At 40.9% G+C, this 22167-nt stretch overlaps 1 protein-coding gene across 4 annotated transcripts in view; it reads right to left on the minus strand.

The window, feature by feature from the left end:
• RGS20 (regulator of G protein signaling 20) overlaps window positions 1–22167 on the minus strand; it is an 86632-nt gene that overhangs the window by 19083 nt on the left and 45382 nt on the right. Inside the window, exon 2 of one of the 4 annotated variants that reach the window (XM_036830867.1) lies at window positions 20498–20591. The exons of the other annotated variants lie outside the window; for them this stretch is intronic. The gene's annotated coding sequence lies outside the window, so the exon portion shown is untranslated. The remainder of the gene's footprint in view (window positions 1–20497; window positions 20592–22167) is intronic. 4 annotated transcript variants of the gene reach the window in all.

The raw sequence follows: 22167 nt of genomic DNA on the forward strand, positions 1-22167 counted from the left end.
TCTCTTCATGAATTAAAACCAGGGAGTTCCCTGGTGGCCTAGTGGTAAGGATTCTGGGCTTTCACTGCTGTAGCCCGGGTTCAATTCCTGGCCGGGGAACTGAGATTCCACAAGCTGCCATGGCACAGCCAGGGGAAAAAAAAAAAAAAAAAAGGTTATGAATTAAAACCAAAAAACCTTTTTGGCTGTTCTTGCCTGTTTGTGTTCCAGTGGAATTTTGGAATCAGCTCATCAATACCATGCGGGAATTTGATAAGGACCACACTGGATTTACGAGAAACATTTGCGAGAAATGACATCTGTTCAGCATCTATCAGGGATGACTGTGGAACATGGAAGAACCATGGTTCTATTACAAGTTCATCACTAAAGGGGTGTTGCCTAGAAGCTTAAATGATACATAACAGCCCATCTCTGAGAACCCCGCCTCCCAGGTAATGAGCGTTAAGCTAAAGTACCTTTGCTTAGCTCACAAGAAACGTCCTGACCAGGCCCACCTATGAATGGCTGCAGGAAGGAAGAAATTCACACAGCCCGTCCGGAGGCCACCCAGAACCAGGAAGTGCTCGACTTTACTGCCTCCCCTTTGAGTATAAAAGAAGCCTGAACTCTAATTTGCGGAAGATGGTTCCTTGAGACCCTAGTCCGTCATCTTCTTGGTCTGCTGGCTGTTCCCTGCCTCAACAGCGCGTCTCTTGATTTATTGGCCTGTCCTGCGGCAAGCAGTAGGAGCTTGGATGGCAACTACTACTCAGGATTGGCCCTTGTCTTTTAATCATCCTGGGATGTAAGTCCCAAGACAGAACGAGAGACCCGTCAGAGGGATTTACTGTCCCTTCCTCCATAGCCAGAACCATGCTTACAACACCCGTCCACAGCGCCCCGCCTGGGTGGTCCAGCCTCCTGAGTGGACCCCTTTGAACGCCCCTGGGGGAGAAGCTGGGCTCCTCTGGTTTCACGTTCTCACCGCATCCGCGGCATTTCAGTGGAGCCAGAGACTGACAATGGTTTCACTTCAATCAGGACACGGAGAGGCAAGGACACGCCAGCTCAGTCTCCAAACAAAGATGCTTTCAGCCAAAGATGCTCCGGGTAACTTATTTTCTCAGAGATACTGATGCACCTTGCCTCATTAAAAACAAAATCCCCACTGCCTCTCAAAAGAAGGAAGGATTGTGACGTGGTCATGTCAGTGGGCTTCAACGTCTTTGGGAGACTGGGTCTCCCCAGTCGGTCATGAAATAGCTCTTCATTTAAACCCTGTCTTATGTACAGTTCAAGAGTTGTCCTCAAACAGGTTCTGCATATTTTTGATAGTTTTTCTCCTGAATATTTTAGAGGTCAATTTTTGCTGCTGTTGTAAATACCTCCCCCTGCCCCATGTTTCTAAATAGTTACTTCAGAGTCTAGGAAGGATAATGACACTCTATCTGACCTCTCTATTGACTTCTCTTAGTTTTACAAGTCTTTCTGTTAATTCTCTTGTTAGAATCTCTTGTTTCCTAGTTAGATACCGTCTATAAATAATCACACTTTACTTTCTGTCCCTTTCCAAGGTATATACCTCTTTCCTCTCCTTGGTCTTACTTCACTGGCCAGGAAGTTCAGTAAATATTGAAAAGTAGAAATACTGTCAGGCACTTTTGTTTTCTTCATGACTTTAATGAGACTGACAGTATTTTCCCTGTATGTGTGATGTGTGTCAGAGGCTTCTGGGAGAAGATAACTTTACCAAGTTAAGCAAGTTTTCTTATATTGCTTACATAGTATAAAATAAGTTGTGCCAGCCTATCTTAATAGTTAACGTATTTTATTTGTTCGTACACACCTATTTCTTTGTAAATACAGTTGTCCCTCAGCACCCGTGGGGGACTGGTTCCAGGACCCCCAGGATACCAAAGTTCACAGATGCTCAAGTCCCTTACATAAAATGATGTGGTATTTGCACATAACCTGTGCACATCCTCCTGGACGCTTTAAATTATCTCTAGATTACTTGTAATACCTAATACAATGTAAAGGCCATGTGAATAGTTGCCAGTGCAAGGCAAAATTCAAGTTTTGATTTTTGGAACTTTCTGGAGTTTTCCCCAGTATTTTTGATCTGAGGTTGGTTGAATCCACAGATGCAGTACCTGGGGATACAGAGTGCCAACGTACCTGGAAGAATCTTGATGATTTAGTGAGTAAACTCTTAGAGAACATCACAAGGTTGCTCATGACTAAATATAGCCTTCAGAAATCAGAGGCAAATCTCATCAAAGTCTGCTCTTATACACTTTTGAAAACAGCTTTATTGAGGTCTAACAGACATGCAATAAATGGCACATGTTTATTGATGTTTTGACATGTATATACTTGTGACACCACGACCACAGTCAAGACCACATCATCAAGCTCAAAAGTTTCCTCACATCACTTGGGACCCCTCCCTCCTGCACCTGCCGGCCCCAGACAGTCACTGATCTGCTTCCTCTTACTATATATTAATTGGCATTTATTAGAATTTTATAAAAATGGAATCATACGACATCTACTCTTTTTTATCTGGCTTTCTTCATTCAGCATAGTTATTTTCTGATTGTTGTATTGTTCATTCCTTTGTATTTCTGAGCAGTATTCCATTGTACAGATGTACCACAATTTCCTTATCCACTCACGTACTGATGGACTTATACCTTTTTGATAGTTGCTGGAAAGATTTTATATATATATCTCATTGTCTTCTTTTGAACGTGGAAGTCTTTTATCAGACAAAATGAGAGGTGTATGTTGCTGAGACTGTGTTAAAAGGTACTGCACTGTTTACAGTTGTAACGTGTTTCTTCAGTGTGTTCTTCCACATTGATTAATGCTTGATGATTATGTTCTTTTGGCATTTGTATTGGATTAGTCCTGGGATGTTAACCATTTTCCTAATTTATAATCCCTCATTTCTTTTCCCAGTGTTCTATGTCTCAGTTCATCTTTGTAGAGTCTCAACTTGGTCTCAGAATCTATTTAATTTTTCCTCTGAATATCATTACAGTTTCTTGGAATTCTTATACATGGTTCAGTAATTTTGACATCTTAAATCATTTAAAGCTTTAAATACACAAGTACATAGAAATATATGCCATTCTTATAAAATTTACGAACAAGCTATCATCTCTCAGTTCCTCAAAATTCTAAATTAATAGGCATGGTTTTCACTCAGTCACTAGCTGTTGGAATGTTTAGTGGCGGGAGTGGTCACGATACCCAGGCTCTGCTGAGCAGTGGTGAAATATGAGAGCCTGAGAGGAAGCTAAAAATGTTAATAAAACATGAATATAAAGATAAGCAAAATGTTGATAATGGTTGAAGTTGTGTCATTGACCATGGTGTTTGTTATACTAGCCTCACTACATTTATGTATGTTTGAAAATTTTCCTTAATGAAGTTTCCAAAATGTCGAATTCTATTGCATTAAAAAAAAGATCTTTTGAGATGATCATATGAATTTCCTCCTTTGAATAGTTAATGAAGTGAATCACATTAATGCATTTCTTTTTCTTTTTTTTGGCCACGCTGGGTGGCGTGTGGGATCTTAGTTCCCTGACCAGGCATCGAACCTGAGCCCCCTGCAGTGGAAGCACAGAGACCTGACCACTGGACCACCAGGGGAGTCCCAAATGCATTTCTTTTCAATTTAATTAATTAATTAATTAATTAATTAGGCTGCGTTGGGTCTTCGTTGCTGCGCGCGGGCTTTCTCTAGTTGTGGCGAGCGGGGGCTGATCTTTGTTGCGGTGCGTGGGCTTCTCATTGCGGTGGCTTCTCTTGTTGCAGAGCATGGGCTCTAGGTGTGCAGGCTTCAGTAGTTGTGGCCCGCAGGCTCAGTAGTTGTGGCCTGTGGGCTCTAGAGCGCAGGCTCAGTAGTTGTGGTGCACGGGCTTAGTTGCTCCGTGGCACGTGGGATCTTCCCGGACCAGGGCTCGAACCCGTGTCCCCTGCACTGGCAGGCGGATTGTTAACCACTGTGCCACCAGGGAAGCCCCCCAAATGCATTTCTTAATGTTGAATCACACTTACCTTACTAAGTAAACTCTTGTTGGGTCTAAAAGATGATTATTCTTTTATTATACTGCTGAAATTGATTTGGTAATATTTTTTAGGGAGTTTAAAAATCTATTTATCTTTCTTTTTTTCTAAGTGAATTATTTTTTCCCTGAAGATATGTAGAATCTGCCGGTAAAATTACTAGAACCTCTCAGGCGTGGCTTGCTGACGATGTTTTCAATTTACTCTTTGATTTCTGTTCTTTTCATAGTTTCTTCCCGGCTTTGAGTCAATATGGTATTTTTCATTTCCTGAAAAAAATCCATCCCTTTCATCTAGTTTTCAAATTTACTGGAACTTTTCATTATTAGTCATCTTAATTGTCAGATCGAGATGCTTTAAATTACAGCAGGCTTGTTCAAAGTGCAAATAGGTTCTTGGAGCCATGGAAAGGGAAGGGAAGCCTGGATTTCCCAGAATCTATGGAAAGTGATGGAAGCCCAGCAGAGAAGAGGTGAGGAGTGTACCTTTGGGCGTTTCCTGCTGTCTGGGGAGAGCGGACGGCCCGGAAAGTGGATGCGGCATCTCAGAAGGAGCCCTTGGCAACCCCCATTCTACTTTCTGTTTCTGCGAATCAGACTACTCTAGGAACCTCAGGGATTGAACCGGGACCCCGTCGTTGAGTCCTAACCACTGGACTGCCAGAGAAGTCCCAAGGGACACATTTTCTATCAGGGCTGCCACAAAAGTGGAAAGGTGTCATCACTCTTAACTTGGATCTTCCTGATTCTGGCCCACGGTTCCACATATACGGTTAAAATAACTTAAATGGATTTTTCAAAGCTTTTATTTACTTTTACAATAAAACCTCTTAAGGTTCCTTTCAAGAAAAGAAAAAAATTTGCTTATGGGAGAGTTGCATATTTAGTGTCACTAAATATTTGTAGAGAATTAATTTTTCTTTTTAACATCTTTATTGGAGTATAATTGCTTTATAATGGTGTGTTTCTGCTTTATAACAAAGTGAATCAGTTATACATATACATATGTCCGAGAATTAATTTTTAAAATGTCATAGCTAGTTAATATGAAGACTAACAACATATATTAAATGAATGCTACCTATTTACAAGATTTAAAAAATATGCCATTGTCAATTATGTTAGTTCAGCTCATCCTTTCAGACATTGACATGTGGTCTGATTAGCCAAACTAGCTTGCATCTTTTTCTTCACCTCCATCATATGTGTGGGAGAACTCCACACACATTTCATTTCCATTTGCTTTTTCTAAGTAACATGGAATCAGTGCTCCTTTGATATTGCTATTCTATTCTTCCCCTGGTGTGTGTCTGGCACAGACTGCTGGCCATCATTTCAGTGTCTGCTGGGATGACCCAAGCATGCCACATACATGAGGCCCCAGTAACTGGCTGCCTTTGCTTGAGGATCCCAAGGCTCAGAAGTTAGATGAATGTAAAACCAATGTCAGTGACCTCAGAAACATTTTCTGTAATTTATGGCAGCCTGAGGAAATGGGAAAAACAGGTTGGCAGTTTATTAAATATTCAGATCTTAGCTAAGAGACGATCCTACTCAAACATTGCTTTTCCAGTCCTAGGAACACAGCATTCAAGAGAATTCTTTCAAAGTTCAAGCAAAAGCCAAGGTAAATAAGGTAAATTCTTTTTTTTTTTTTTGGCTGCACTGGGTCCTCGTTGTGGTGCGCGGGCTTCTCACTGTGGTGGCTTCTCTTGTTGCGGAGCACAGGCTCTAGGCGCGCAGGCTTCAGTAGTTGTGGCTCGCGGGCTCTAGAGCGCAGGCTCAGGAGTGTGGCGCACGGGCTTAGCTGCTCCGTGGCATGTGGGATCTTCCTGGATGAGGGATCGAACCCGCGTCCCCTGCATTGGCAGGTGGATTCTTAACCACTGCGCCACCTGGGAAGTTCCCCAAGGTAAATTCTTAATCTTGATCGCAATCTTCTGGTAATTTGGAGTTGAAAGCAGTAACCAGTTAGAAAAAATTTTAACCAGACCATGAATAGCTCAGAAAAGTTATTTCTTATTTTCTGGTAAGTTTGAACTTGGTGGTTGGATTCCATGAATAGCTATTTATTTTCATTATGGTTTCCAAATTCTAAAAATAGCCATTATTGAATTACGCATTGGGAATATGATGAAACATCAAGTATTGTGTGCAAAAAATCTTATCTCTTAGAAGGGCCTGAGACCTGAGTCCATGTTCCATAAGGTGTAGAATCATAGACAAGATCCTGACGAAGGAGAACCAAGAACCTTAAAGGACATACATTCAAAACCATCCTCAGCGACCTTTAGAAACACAATCTTATCATCAGTAGGACATGATGGGCTCTGAAAGAGTTAAGCCAGAACATAAGGAAATTTGAGAGGAGAAATTCCTCTGTGTGTCCCAAGCTCTCTCTCTTTATACAGACATCCTAATCCAGTATGACTTCATCTTCACTTGATTACAAGTGGTAGGCTGTGTCCTTCTAGTTTTGTAATTTTTGTTTATTTATTTTATTTTTTTTTTACTTTATTTATTTTTGGCTGCGTTGGGTCTTCGTTTCTGTGCGAGGGCTTTCTCTAGTTGCGGCGAGCGGGGGCCACTCTTCATCGCAGTGCGCGGGCCTCTCACTGTCGTGGCCTCTCTTGTTGCGGGGCACAGGCTCCAGACGCGCAGGCTCAGTAGTTGTGGCGCACAGGCTCAGTAGTTGTGGTGCACGGGCCCAGTCGCTCCGCGGCATGTGGGATCTTCCCAGACCAGGGCTCGAACCCGCGTCCCCTGCATTGGCAGGCAGATTCTCAACCACTGCGCCACCAGGGAAGCCCTAGTTTTGTAATTTCTGGTTGGTCTTAATCTTTGGGAAACTGAGAGTCACATTTGGTGGCATTCCCTTTCCTCCAGGGAGGATGTGTGTGTGCTTCCTACTGACTGGGGGCCACTTCTGCTGCTTTCGTGGACCAGGGCTGAATCCTGGAATCCTGGCTTTCAGCTCCTTGCCCTACCGCCTGTGCACTGGCTCTGAGAGAAAACGCTTCTGTCCTGTGCTTAGCAGTCACTGCTCAGGGCTTTACTTTTTATTTGGTTTTGCTTTTCAGGTGTTTTGTCCTTTTCCTTTCTTTCTGTGAGCCCAGTGTTGCAAAAACTTTTAGACTTATGCAAAATCTGTTCTTCTGTCTTGGGAAGGCCCCCGGATGATCTAAGCTGCCACACTGCCAAAGGCTCTCCATTTAGTTCTGGGGGGTAAACAGTGTATCGCAAAGAATTTGATATGTAGCGAACTTGTCCTAATTATACGATGATGATAGAAAAAGCTCTCCCATGTGCAAAGTTTACAATGTAAATTCTATGTCCTTTTCCTATCTTTAAGATGGATTATAAGTGACCCAGCAGAGAAACATCAGTGAAAAGCTGAAGACCAGAGAGTTCCCTGGTGCTCCAGTGGTTAGGATTCCGGGCTTTCATTGCCATGGCCCAGGTTCAATCCCTGGGTGGGGAACTGAGATCCCATAAGCCGCGCCACACGGCCAAAAAAAATAAAAAAGCTGAAGACCAGACAAAATGGGTCATAGAAAGCGAGTAGTCAGCTGAGCCAGCAGTGAGACACAGACAGATAAACAATCATTTCAAGTTTAGTTTCAAAGTTAGATTCAGTGTGTATAGATGAATCCTATGTAAGTACAACTGTGTGGAAATGCACAGACAGTTCCTTTGAGGATACATAAAAAAACTGTTGATGGTTTATATTTGGAGATTGGGACAAGGTCTGGAGTAAGAGGACAATTGAGCTTTTATTGTAAAACTTTTGTATTGTCTGATTTCTGTTTTTTATAACAGGTGTTTAAGCTTTTCATCATAAAAAGAGTATTCTGTATGAAAACATAAATCTCTATCATAACCAGTAAAATTAGTTTTGAAAGAAATATATATATACATGTTTTTTGGCTATGCGGCTTGCAGGATCTCAGTTACCCCACCAGGGATTGAACCTGGGCCACAGCAGTGAAAGCCCAGAATCCTAACCACTAGCCCACCAGGGAACTCCCTGAAAGAAATATTTTAAAAGATGCTTAAAAGATAATTTAAAAATAGTAACTTAAAGCAATCTACATAAAAATACCGGATTCTTTTTAGATAGGTTAATTAAATTGGCAAGGCTTAGTAAAGAATGCTAAATTAAAAAAAAAAAAGAATGCTGTTATGTTCCTTAAATATGGGGATTCAAAATATATCTTCTTACTCCTTTTAATTAAAAAAAAAAAAAAAAAAAAAAAAAGAAATACATATAAAAGAATGACTGAAAAACTTAAGGGTAATCAGTAGTACCCTTTAAAAAAAGAGAGAGAGAGAGAGAGAGAGAGAGAGGGAGGGAGAAAACATATCTTTTCCATAGTACCAAAGAACCCAGGAGCAAAGAAAGCACAGTTCATACAGTAAAAAAAAAAAAAAAAAAAAGGAAATAATTAGGGGGTATTGTAAGTAGACAATCAACAAACATTCTAGAAGATTAAACATATCTGTAATCATCAAGACAACTGACCCAATGTAATTGGATTTTAATTCCCAATTGAGTGACAGAGACTCAAACTGGGCGAAAATCCAACATAATGCTATTTTCGGGAAGCATACAAAATACTACCAAAAATTATGAACAAATAGACAGGCAAAGACATGTGAGGGAAATGCAAATTAATAAAATTAATATCTAAATAGAAATGGAAGCAAAAGGCATCAAATTGGATAAAGAGTCATTTTATATTATTGGCTATGACTGAGAACAAATAATGGCCGATATACATGGAATCCTTCCCTCTTGCCTGGCTCTGTTCTCAGTGCTTTACTGGTTACTCAGTGCTCACGACAACCCTTCTTTGGCTGAGTCACAATACACTGTTATTATCCCCATTTTACACGCAGGGAAACTGAGGCAGAATGTGGCTGCTAAGTGCCCAAGGTCATACAGGCAGGATGGACAGAGCCAGGACCAGATGAGGGCTTTCTGGTTCCAGACAGGACTGGCACCTTCCTGCTGTGTCCTCACAAGGTGAAGGGGACTAGGGATCTCTCTGGAGCCTCTTTCACGAGAGCTTTCATCCCATTCGTGAGGGCTCCCAAGGGCTCCACCACTAATACCACCATCTTTAGGGGTTAGGATTTCAACCTATGAATTTTGTTGGGGGGGACACAAACACTCAGCCATATTAGACTTCAACATATTTTGGGGGGGATACAATTTAACCCACGACAATGTCTAACATAGTCAGGGGCTCCTGTGAAGCCATTTTAATGCTTCTTTCCAGAATGAATCATCCCCATTCGCGTCCAGATGACTGGCTACTTTAATCTAGAGCTGAGCTGATGAAACAAGGTGATACTTTATTAATGATGTTATATTAAAAGTCATTTTAAAAATGAAAATAACACACGCCCATGGTAGGAAAAACCAGACAATACCAAAGGATTTGCTATGAAAACTCCTAGAGGAAATCATTATCTGTTTTTTGTATGTCCTTCCAGATAGCTACACACATTTATACACTTTTAAGAAAATGCGAGCATAGTATACACACCACCCCGTGCCTCTCTTTTTCACCTGACAAAGCACTGAGGTTCTTTTCACATTAGGACACGTGGTCTACTGCCCACACCGGAGTGAATTAGGTTTCTCCAACTTAAGTGTCTCAGAAAAGACAAAGGCACAACCCAAATGCTTTGCTTCTCGAGTAATGATTTGTTTCTATCGTGTTTGGGTATACCCAGATTATTTGTTCATTTATTCGAGAAATGAAAACAGAGGTAGAAAAGTAGGGTCTAATACCATCTTAAGGGATTCTCTTATCCCGTCTATGGGTGGGTTCAGTCATCACACTGAAGCGAGCACAGAAGGGCTGGAACCTCTGTGGTTAGAAGAGCGGATGGTAAGAAGAGGTTGGCTGAATGAATGAACACTTCAAACAAAAACAGATGCTTTGTTTAACATCATACCTCATATAAAATAATGACTGTACTTCTGCTGTGCTAAAGAGTTTTACTGTACCATATGTAGAAAAAGTCGTTCCATTAACATCCCACCTGAAAGGTCTGATTGGTTGAGCAGTATTCAAGGCTAATTAAGAGAATAATGCTCATATTTTTATGGGGTTTTACAGATTACAGGAGACTTTTATATGTATCACCTAATTTCTTCCTTCCCACAATTTCGTTAGCCAGGAAAGACAGTTATTAATTCCTCTTTTCAGTAAAGAAACCAAGGCTTAAAGAGGCTAAACTCACCCCCTGAGGTGACACAGATGACGACCTGTAGCCCAGGTCACCGAGCCCTCAGCCAATGCTCTTTCTTCGTACCAGCCTGTCAGTCCAACGGACTCTTTCAGAAATTTGATAGCTCAGTGCAGACACATGCATTTTAAAATACACTAATGTGATAATAATTCCAGTTATGATGCTTACTTTTACCTGAACATGATCTAATCTATTTAATTTTTAGGCCAAAGGAGCTAAAGTGACTTGTCCACAGACACATGGCTAGTTGATAGCATATGTGGGATTAGAATTCACAAACACACACACAGAGTCATTCTTTCTCTCCAATACATTATGCTGTTTCCCTTGAGACTGCACATATTTTTATTTTTTTATCTTTTATTTTTAAAAAATTTTAAACCATTTTTAAAAACTGAAGTATAGTTAATTTACAATGTTGTGTTAGTTTCAAGTGTACAGCAAAGTCATTCAGATTTATATATATTTCAGATTCTTTTCCATTATAGGTATTAAAAGATATTGAGTATAGCTCCCTGTGCTATATGGTAGGTCCTTGTTGGTTATCTATTTTATATATAGTAGTGTGTATATGTTAATCCCAAACTCCTAATTTATCTCACCCCATCCCCTTTGGTAACCATAAGTTTGTTTTCTATGTCTGTGAGTCTATTTCTATTTTGTAAATAAGTTCATTTGTATCACTTTTTTTTAGATTCCACATATGAGTGATATCATATGATATTTGTCTAACTTACTTCACTTAACATGATATTTTTATAAACATTAACATGCACTTAGGTCTTTAGACATTCCAATCAGTTTTTTCATTTCTTTTGGCCCAAAATGCAAAAACCATTTGCAAATGAAATTGCAGATATAAGATTTCATCAAAGGCAAAATATTAATTTAAACCTGAGCTTGAAAATAATAAAACTAATTTTTAAAAAACAAACAAAAATCTCCAACAAAGGGCTTCCCTGGTGGCGCAGTGGTTGAGAGTCTGCCTGCCAATGCGGGGGACACGGGTTTGGGCCCTGGTCTGGGAGGATTCCACATGCCGCGGAGCAGCTGAGCCCGTGAGCCACAACTACTGAGCCTGCGCGTCTGGAGCCTGTGCTCCACAACAAGAGAGGCCGCGATAGTGAGAGGCCCGCGCACCGCGATGAAGAGTGGCCCCCGCTTGCCGCAACTAGAGAAAGCCCTCGCACAGAAACGAAGACCCAACGCAGCCAAATAAATAAATAAATAAAAATAAATTAAAAAAAAAAATCCCCAACAAAACATGCATACTGGTGAACATTCAACTAGGCTTCTATCCAGAACAGAGGTACATAGAGAAATCACAGCTCCTCTGAACTTTCCAATCCTTCTCCCACCCCCAGAAATAACCAGCTTTAAGGTTTGATGTGATTCTTTCCAGAACCACTTCTATGAAATTAAGAATGTGTAATTAACTTTAGTTTAAAACATAGTTTTAGTATGTTTATCTAAATGGCCTTGGACACTATGTGTGACTCTGTGCCTTATATTTTTTACTTTAAAAATGTCTCAGAAATCTTCCTGGACAGTACATGTAGCTCTATCTCATTCATTCAATAGTTGGCTAGTATCTCATAGTTTAGATGCCTAGATGTATCATAATGTAACTACTGTTCCCCCCAGAGACCACAAAAGATTGGCAGATTTGATTATATAAAAATGCTAAACTTCAGAGCCATGAGCAAATATAAACAAGGCTGCCGCTGCCAAGTATGAGAAAGTTTAAGTATCAATAAGAATATTAACTGCAATGAACTGAAACATCATATGTGTGTAAATCCGTGATTTCACAGTGATACTAAAACACTCACTGTTACTTTTAGAAAATGTTAGGGAACCAAATGATTTTGAAAACTGGTAAATAAGGACAGAGAATCAAGTTTTTATTCTGCCTTTTCCTACACAAACATTACTTCAGGGTAATCCAAGAGTTGATAAGAAGTTTCTCTTTAGAAAAGCTTACTATCTGATAAATGAAGGAGAATCTCCCTCCTGGACCATAAGTATCCGACCTCCTCTCACAGCACTATGCTAGGGCGGTAATTTTACCTTATTTCTTCAGTCTCGCCCTGTAAAGATCCCTCCTGATATTTTTTTGGAGCCTGTTCAAACGACCGGGTCTTTGTTGCTGCTCTGTATTAGCAACAAAGCTCCTTTCCTCCAGAGCCACGTCTGTTCATTTTCCTTTTGCTGTTTTCTGAGCTTCCCTTGACTGGTACCAACGTGCATCAAAAGAACGCTCTTCCAGGAATATTCTCTGCACAGCGTCCTCCAGAGACACTCTCATTTCCTTGTTCTCTGCAGTAATGTTTCTGAGCATTTAGCCCCATTTGCTCCTCATTTTAGCCTCCTTTTGGTCTTTCTACCTTCTAACTTTTCCCAGCCTGGGAAAGCTTTTTCTAACATACTTTTCCCCCTGGATGCAAAAGATGATTTTTCACAGATTCACGTTAGTTACAGGCTCTGCACTGACCCTGCCTGCAGGGCGAGCACATCCAGGGTGTGCTGGGTGGTGGTGGTGACATGGTGGAGGGTTGGGCGGGCCTCCTGCAGGTTCTCCTTGGGGTCTGGTGCTCACCCCGGGGGCGGGGGTGGAGGAAGCTACGATCCAGGTCCCTCTCAGCCCGAGCCCCTCACCCCTGGTAGGACTGGAAGAAGTCCAGGGCACAGGCTGGGGAAGGGACTGTTGAAAGGCACTTGTTCGTGAGGGAGGAGGGCCAATCTGGTGTGCTGGGCATGAGGCTTCCAGAACCCAGATGGGAGCTACTCCTGAGGATGCGGGGCGTTGAGGCTGATTAATCCGACAGGAAGTCTTTTTTGGTTGCTGCTTCTCTTTCATTCAAGAATCTACACAGAGTTACAGAAAGATAGAGAAGATGAAAAGGCAGAGGGCTATGTACCAGATGAAGGAACAAGAAAAAACCCCAGAAAAACAACTAAATGAAGTGGAGATAGGCAACCTTCCAGAAAAAGAATTCAGAATAATGATAGTGAAGATGATCCAGGACCTCGGAATAAGAATGGAGGCAAAGATTGAGAAGATGCAAGAAATGATTAACAAAGACCTAGAAGAATTAAAGAACAAACAAACAGAGATGACCAATACAATAACTGAAATGAAAACTACACTAGAAGGAATCAATAGCAGAATAACTGAGGCAGAAGAACGGATAAGTGACCTGGAAGACAGAATGGTGGAATTCACTGCTGCAGAACAGACTAAAGAAAAAAGAATGAAAAGAAATGAAGACAGCCTAAGAGACCTCTGGGACAACATTAAACGCAACAACATTCGCATTATAGGGGTCCCAGAAGGAGAAGAGAGAGAGAAAGGACCAGAGAAAATATTTGAAGAGATTATAGTCGAAAACTTCCCTAACATGGGAAAGGAAATAGCCACCCAAGTCCAGGAAGCGCAGAGAGTCCCATACAGAATAAACCCAAGGAGAAACACGCCGAGACACATAGTAATCAAAGTGGCAAAAATTAAAGACAAAGAAAAATTATTGAAAGCAGCAAGAGAAAAACGACAAATAACATACAAGGGAACTCCCATAAGGTTAACAGCTGATTTCTCAGCAGAAACTCTGCAAGCCAGAAGGGAGTGGCATGATATACTTAAAGTGATGAAAGGGAAGAACCTACAACCAAGATTACTCTACCCGGCAAGGATCTCATTTAGATTTGATGGAGAAATCAAAAGCTTTGCAGACAAGCAAAAGCTAAGAGAATTCAGCACCACCAAACCAGCTCTACAACAAATGCTAAAGGAACTTCTCTAAGTGGGAAACACAAGAGAAGAAAAGGACCTACAAAAACAAACCCAAAACAATTAAGAAAATGGTCATAGGAACATACATATCGATAATTACCTTAAACGTGAATGGATTAAATGCCCCAACCAAAAGACATAGACTGGCTGAATGGATACAAAACAAGACCCATATATATGCTGTCTACAAGAGACCCACTTTAGACCTAGGGACACATACAGACTGAAAGTGAGGGGATGGAAAAAGATATTCCATGCAAATGGAAATCAAAAGAAAGCTGGAGTAGCTATACTCATATCAGATAAAATAGACTTTAAAATAAAGAATGTTACAAGAGACAAGGAAGGACACTACATAATGATCCAGGGATCAATCCAAGAAGAAGATATAACAATTATAAATATATATGCACCCAACATAGGAGCACCTCAATACATAAGGCAACTGCTAACAGCTCTAAAAGAGGAAATCGACAGTAACACAATAATAGTGGGGGACTTTAACACCTCACTTACACCAATGGACAGATCATCCAAAATGAAAATAAATAAGGAAACAGAAGCTTTAAATGACACAATAGACCAGATAGATTTAATTGATATATATAGGACATTCCATCCAAAAACAGCAGATTACACGTTCTTCTCAAGTGCGCACGGAACATTCTCCAGGATAGATCACATCTTGGGTCACAAATCAAGCCTCAGTAAATTTAAGAAAATTGAAATCATATCAAGCATCTTTTCTGACCACAACGCTATGAGGTTAGAAATGAATTACAGGGAAAAAAACGTAAAAAGGACAAACACATGGAGGCTAAACAATACGTTACTAAATAACCAAGAGATCACTGAAGAAATCAAAGAGGAAATCAAAAAATACCTAGAGACAAACGACAATGAAAACACGACGACCCAAAACCTATGGGATGCAGCAAAAGCGGTTCTAAGAGGGAAGTTTATAGCTATACAAGCCTACCTAAAGAAACAAGAAAAATCTCAAGTAAACAATCTAACCTTACACCTAAAGAAACTAGAGAAAGAAGAACAAACAAAACCCAAAGTTAGCAGAAGGAAAGAAATCATAAAGATCAGAGCAGAAATAAATGAAATAGAAACAAAGAAAACAATAGCAAAGATCAATAAAACTAAAAGTTGGTTCTTTGAGAAGATAAACAAAATTGATAAGCCATTAGCCAGACTCATCAAGAAAAAGAGGGAGAGGACTCAAATCAATAAAATCAGAAATGAAAAAGGAGAAGTTACAACAGACACCGCAGAAATACAAAGCATCCTAAGAGACTACTACAAGCAACTTTATGCCAATAAAATGGACAACCTGGAAGAAATGGACAAATTCTTAGAAAGGTATAACCTTCCCAGACTGAATCAGGAAGAAACAGAAAATATGAACAGACCAATCACAAGTAATGAAATTGAAACTGTGATTAAAAATCTTCCAACAAACAAAAGTCCAGGACCAGATGGCTTCACAGGTGAATTCTAGCAAACATTTAGAGAAGAGCTAACACCCATCCTTCTCAAACTCTTCCAAAAAATTGCAGAGGAAGGAACACTCCCAAACTCATTCTATGAGGCCACCATCACCCTGATACCAAAACCAGACAAAGACACTACAAAAAAAGAAAATTACAGACCAATATCACTGATGAATATAGATGCAAAAATCCTCAACAAAATACTAGCAAACAGAATCCAGCAACACATTAAAAGGATCATACACCACGATCAAGTGGGATTTATCCCAGGGATGCAAGGATTCTTCAATATACGCAAATCAATCAATGTGATACACCATATTAACAAATTGAAGAATAAAAACCATATGATCATCTCAATAGATGCAGAAAAAGCTTTTGACAAAATTCAACACCCATTTCTGATAAAAACTCTCCAGAAAGTGGGCATAGAGGGAACCTACCTCAACATAATAAAGGCCATATATGACAAACCCACAGCAAACATCATTCTCAATGGTGAAAAACTGAAAGCATTTCCTCTAAGATCAGGAACGAGACAAGGATGTCCACTCTCACCACTATTATTCAACATAGTTCTGGAAGTCCTAGCCACGGCAATCAGAGAAGAAAAAGAAATAAAAGGAATACAAATTGGAAAAGAAGAAGTAAAACTGTCACTGTTTGCGGGTGACATGATACTATACATAGAGAATCCTAAAACTGCCACCAGAAAACTGCTAGAGCTAATTAATGAATATGGTAAAGTTGCAGGATACAAAATTAATGCACAGAAATCTCTTGCATTCCTATACACTAATGATGAAAAATCTGAAAGAGAAATTATGGAAACACTCCCATTTACCATTGCAACAAAAAGAATAAAATACCTAGGAATAAACCTACCTAGGGAGACGAAAGACCTGTATGCAGAAAACTATGAGACACTGATGAAAGAAATTAAAGATGATACCAACAGATGGAGAGATATACCATGTTCTTGGATTGGAAGAATCAACATTGTGAAAATGAGTATACTACCCAAAGCAATCTACAGATTCAATGCAGTCCCTATCAAATTACCAATGGCATTTTTTACGGAGCTAGAACAAATCATCTTAAAATTTGTATGGAGACACAAAAGACCCCGAATAGCCAAAGCAGTCTTGAGGGAAAAAAATGGAGCTGGAGGAATCAGACTCCCTGACTTCAGACTATACTACAAAGCTACAGTAATCAAGACAGTATGGTACTGGCACAAAAACAGAAACATAGATCAATGGAACAAGATAGAAAGCCCAGAGATTAACCCACGCACCTATGGTCAACTAATCTATGACAAAGGAGGCAAAGATATACAATGGAGAAAAGACAGTCTCTTCAATAAGTGGTGCTGGGAAAACTGGACAGCTACATGTAAAAGAATGAAATTAGAATACTCCCTAACACCATACACAAAAATAAACTCAAAATGGATTAGAGACCTAAATATAAGACTGGACACTATAAAACTCTTAGAGGAAAACATAGGAAGAACACTCTTTGACATAAATCACAGCAAGATCTTTTTTGATCCACCTCCTAGAGTAATGGAAATAAAAACAAAAATAAACAAATGGGACCTAATGAAACTTCAAAGCTTTTGCACAGCAAAGGAAACCATAAACAAGACGAAAAGACAACCCTCAGAATGGGAGAAAATATTTGCAAATGAATCAACGGACAAAGGATTAATCTCCAAAATATATAAACAGCTCATTCAGCTCAATATCAAAGAAACAAACACCCCAATCCAAAAATGGGCAGAAGACCTAAATAGACATTTCTCCAAAGAAGACATACAGACGGCCACGAAGCACATGAAAAGATGCTCAACATCACTAATTATTAGAGAAATGCAAATCAAAACTACAATGAGGTATCACCTCACTCCTGTTAGAATGGGCATCATCAGAAAATCTACAAACAACAAATGCTGGAGAGGGTGTGGAGAAAAGGGAACCCTCTTGCACTGTTGGTGGGAATGTAAATTGATACAGCCACTATGGAGAACAATATGGAGGTTCCTTAAAAAACTAAAAATAGAATTACCATATGACCCAGCAATCCCACCACTGGGCATATACCCAGAGAAAACCGTAACTCAAAAAGACACATGCACCCGAATGTTCATTGCAGCACTATTTACAATAGCCAGGTCATGGAAGCAACCTAAATGCCCATCAACAGACGAATGGATAAAGAAGATGTGGTACATATATACAATGGAATATTACTCAGCCATAAAAAGGAACGAAATTGAGTCATTTGTTGAGACATGGATGGATCTAGAGACTGTCATACAGAGTGAAGTAAGTCAGAAAGAGAAAAACAAATATCGTATATTAATGCATGTATGCGGAACCTAGAAAAATGGTACAGATGAGCCAGTTTGCAGGGCAGAAGTTGAGACACAAATGTAGAGAATGGTCATATGGACACCAAGGGGGGAAAACTGCGGTGAGGTGGGGATGGTGGTGTGCTGAATTGGGCAATTGGGATTGACATGTATACACTGATGTGTATAAAACTGATGCCTAATAAGAACCTGCAGTATAAAAAAACAAACAAAATAACTAATACTAAACTTTCATTGGGTTATTTGTATGGAAATATGTTAATATAAATGTTTCAGACATTACATGAAATTTCTAAAAATCTTATATTTGTATTTGTATGGAAATATGTATGGAAATATGTTAATATAAATGTTTCAGACATTACATGAAAAAAAAAAAAAAAAAAAAAAAGAATCTACACAATGGGGACTTCCCTGGCGGTCCAGTGGGTAAGACTCCACGCTTCCGATGCAGGGGGTGCGGGTTCGATCCCTGGTCAGGGAACTAAGATCCCACATGCTGCACGGCGTGGCCAAAAAAAAAAAGGAAAAAAAAAGAATCTACACAATGGATAAACAACAAGGTCCTACTGTAGAGCACAGGGAACTCTATTCAATATCCTCTGATAAACCATAATGGAAAAGAATATGAAAAAGAATATATATATGTATAACTGAATCACTTTGCTGTACAGCAGAAATTAACACAGCATAGTAAATCAACTGTACTTCAATAAAATTAAAAAAGAATCTACACAATGGAGTTTGAAAAACAGACCAACTGAAAGCAGCAGGGAAGATTTCACTGCTGAACCCTCTCTAGGTTTAGTCACCTGCTCTGAAAACAGCCACAGGTGAATATATCTTTCTCTGAATCACATGCTCCAGGCATAAACACCGATCACCTGAAGCCAATTAAGTCACAAACAGGCCCTCTACCGGCCCAAGACTCCCACCTGTTATTAGCAGCTGGGAAATGAAATTAATCCAGTCAACAGCAATGTTTCTACTGTTTCGTGGGATCTTGAAGTCAGCGGGTTTTAAGTTTGAGAATGCTGGCAGGTTATCCTGTGGCACACTCATCACCAGAAAAAATCCAACTCACTCTGGCTCATGAAATATTAAGGACGAGCTGGAATTACCTGCATTAACTTCAGCACAAATAGACCAAAAATCAAATCAAAGCTGTGTCTTCCACTTCATATGACACAGAAAGCTAACAATTTTTAGTAGCTAATGGGTTTTAGAGGGAGAGAGCTTAACTCTTCTTCTGTGCAAAATTATGAGTTCTCAAAATTTTCTCTTTTGGTTTTATTGTCTGAATAATTTCGGGACTATTTTAAGAAAAAGCTGGTTCACTGTTCTAGTAAGGGAAGTCAACCGAAAGCTTAATAATAACAATAGACTTTTTAGAATTATGATTACTCCCAGATGGATGCTTACACGTCTCCTTACCTTTTAAAAAACTACTGACGTATGTGACCATCTGTTTTTCAGTGACTTTGAGTGGAAATCTTTACTATTTTGTTGATCTCGCTGTCGCCAAGTTTGTAACTTGAACCACCAAAGGTTTTAAGACTATGACAGTAATGTCTTTTTCTTCTGTTGTTACTAAATGAACATATTGTATGACTCAACTTTTACAACTGCCTTTGGGAATTATTAGAAATAATAAGAAAGTATGATTGGAAGAAAATTAATAAATTATGCATGCTTTTACTTGTTCTTTTTATTTTATTCTATTATTATTTTTATGGCTGTGTTGGGTCTTGGTTTCTGTGCGAGGGCTTTCTCTAGTTGCGGCGAGCGGGGGGCCACTCTTCATCGCGGTGCGCGGGCCTCTCACTATCGCGGCCTCTCTCGTTGCGGAGCACAGGCTCCAGATGCGCAGGCTCAGTAGTTGTGGCTCACGGGCCCAGTTGCTCCGCGGCATGTGGGATCTTCCCGGACCAGGGCTCGAACCCGTGTGCCCTGCATTGGCAGACAGACTCTCAACCACTGCGCCGCCAGGGAAGCCCTACTTGTTCTTTCTTAATACCAATCAACAATTACAGAGTATTTGCCAAGTAGCGATGGAAATCTTGACCATGGGCTTTCCGTACCCCAAGAGGCCACGGGAGTTTCTCAAGGAGACTGCAGGTGGCTGCTCTCCCGATGACCGCTTAGCCCAGGGCACCTCTGAAAGAACTGCACACTTACTAAATCTTTGCTGTGGGGCTGTTTCAGGCAATCTTCAAGTCGCTAAAGAATGTGAATTCTCAGGTTTGGGTGAGAATTTCTGCTAGCTTTTTAGTATTTCAAGGAAATAAAGTAAAGCAAGGAATAGGCTCTCCAAGAAGAATTTCTGAGCCATCATTGCAAATTACAGAAAAAACAGGACAAAATATATGCAACGTGGAAAAATTAATGTCTAAGATGGAACTTATCATTCCTCGGGCAAACCCACCCATCCTCTCCCTCCTTCTACCTTGGTGAGCAGCGTTACTATCTGTTTAGTTGAAGTTACCCTCAACTTCCAACTCACGGCAGAACCAGAGGAAGTCTGTCCCCTGGATGTCCTTCCCGTCTGCCCCCTGTTCTCTCTCCACGTGCCGCAGCCTGGGTCCACATCGCGGGGCCTTCCTTGGATTAGGAAGGAAGGTTCCATATCAATCACTCTGCCTCTTTGCTTGCCCTGGGTCACTAGAAAATGGGTTAAATTGTGCAAGGATGTCCTTTCTCCCTCTGAGGTTTTTCTTTTTTACTCTGCCTTCTGAAGCATCATTGTAGGTGGTGAGACTTGTTAGGGAGGAAGCTGACCTTTGGATGAATGTGCTTTGGCTTGGGAAATACATTTTCATTTTGGACAGCTGAGAAGGGAAGGCTGAGGGACAGAGGGACAGGCTGCCTGACGCTGCTCTGGCTTGGGCTCTGAAGAAGCACAGAGAGGGCCAGGTTGTCAGCCCGGGTCATTGGGTTACAGACCTTGCCAAAATCACAGGCACAAGCCAGTCGGGAACGTGGTCTGCTTCTCGCAGTTTCTTGTGTGCTATGGCTCAGGGACCTAACCGTTGTGGAAGGTGGCTTGCTGGAGTGCAGACGTAGCCAAGGTTAAAATGATAATGTGTATGTTCTCCATATATTTACAGAGAATACAGACCCTGGCAAAGCTGTTCTCTGCTTTTGGGAAGTCAGAAGAGTGCTTGCCTTGAGGAGGGAGTTCGGGGAGCTGGTAACGTGCTGTTGTACAGTGCGGGCGTTCGTTACACAGGCGTGTTTGGTTTGTGAAAATGTACCAAACCTTATGTGCGCTTTTCTATTTGTAGGGCATCATTTTAAAGAAAGCTAAAAACGCAATCGGGAAAGGCTAGCAGGAGACAGGGTAATGGAAGAAGGGGGGGGGGAACCCCGCTTTTATCATCACCGGGATACCTGTCCCCGGCCAGGGCACTGACCGCATGAGCCTTGCAAGGACCACGGGGCAGTGAACACGGGCCTGGGAAGCCCTCCCAGCTCGAAGCAAGCACGACGGACTCCAGATGCCTGCTTGCGCCTCTCTCCTATTTAGGTGTTCCTTCGTGATTTTCCTCCACTGCAAGGTGTTTTCCTTGTCCTCCCAGCGTTGTTGACCCTTGTGTCACAGAACTGGAAAGCATTATGAGGAAGCTTTCAAAGAAAACTAATGACTGAGGTGGTGTCTGTGTGATGCAGAAACCCTACACAGGTCTTTGCCTAAATCTGGTGTCCAATAGGCACAATCACGCTTACTGCAAAGGACTTTCGCATTGTCCAGCATCCTGGGATACTGTCAGCAAGACATTGGGAGAAGTGGTAGAGGGGATCCCTTCTAAACATCCTTCCTGGCTTCTCCGTTTCATGGTTTCCCAAAGGTGGAAAACATGCCAAGTCTTTGTTTGACGGCTTCTCAGGAGGTTCAGGTAAAGAGCGACCCATTTATAAATCTAGCGTAAAGAGGTTAAAAATACGACTTGCGTTTGTTTTCAAAGTGTTCTCCTGTTGACCTGATCACACACGTGTACTGAGGACCCCCTGTGTGCATCAGTGCTGCAGGCGCTGGACCGCGGGGGTGAACCAGACTGCTTCTGCCAAGGGTTCCAGTGAGAGAAACAGACACAAGCCATGAAAACAGATAGGCTGGAGAACTCCGGGTCCGAGAAGTGTTGCCAAGATGGGAAATGGTTGAGACCCTAGATC

This window comes from Balaenoptera musculus, chromosome 17, assembly GCF_009873245.2.
Source record: "Balaenoptera musculus isolate JJ_BM4_2016_0621 chromosome 17, mBalMus1.pri.v3, whole genome shotgun sequence".
Classification (NCBI taxonomy): Eukaryota; Metazoa; Chordata; class Mammalia; order Artiodactyla; family Balaenopteridae; genus Balaenoptera; species Balaenoptera musculus.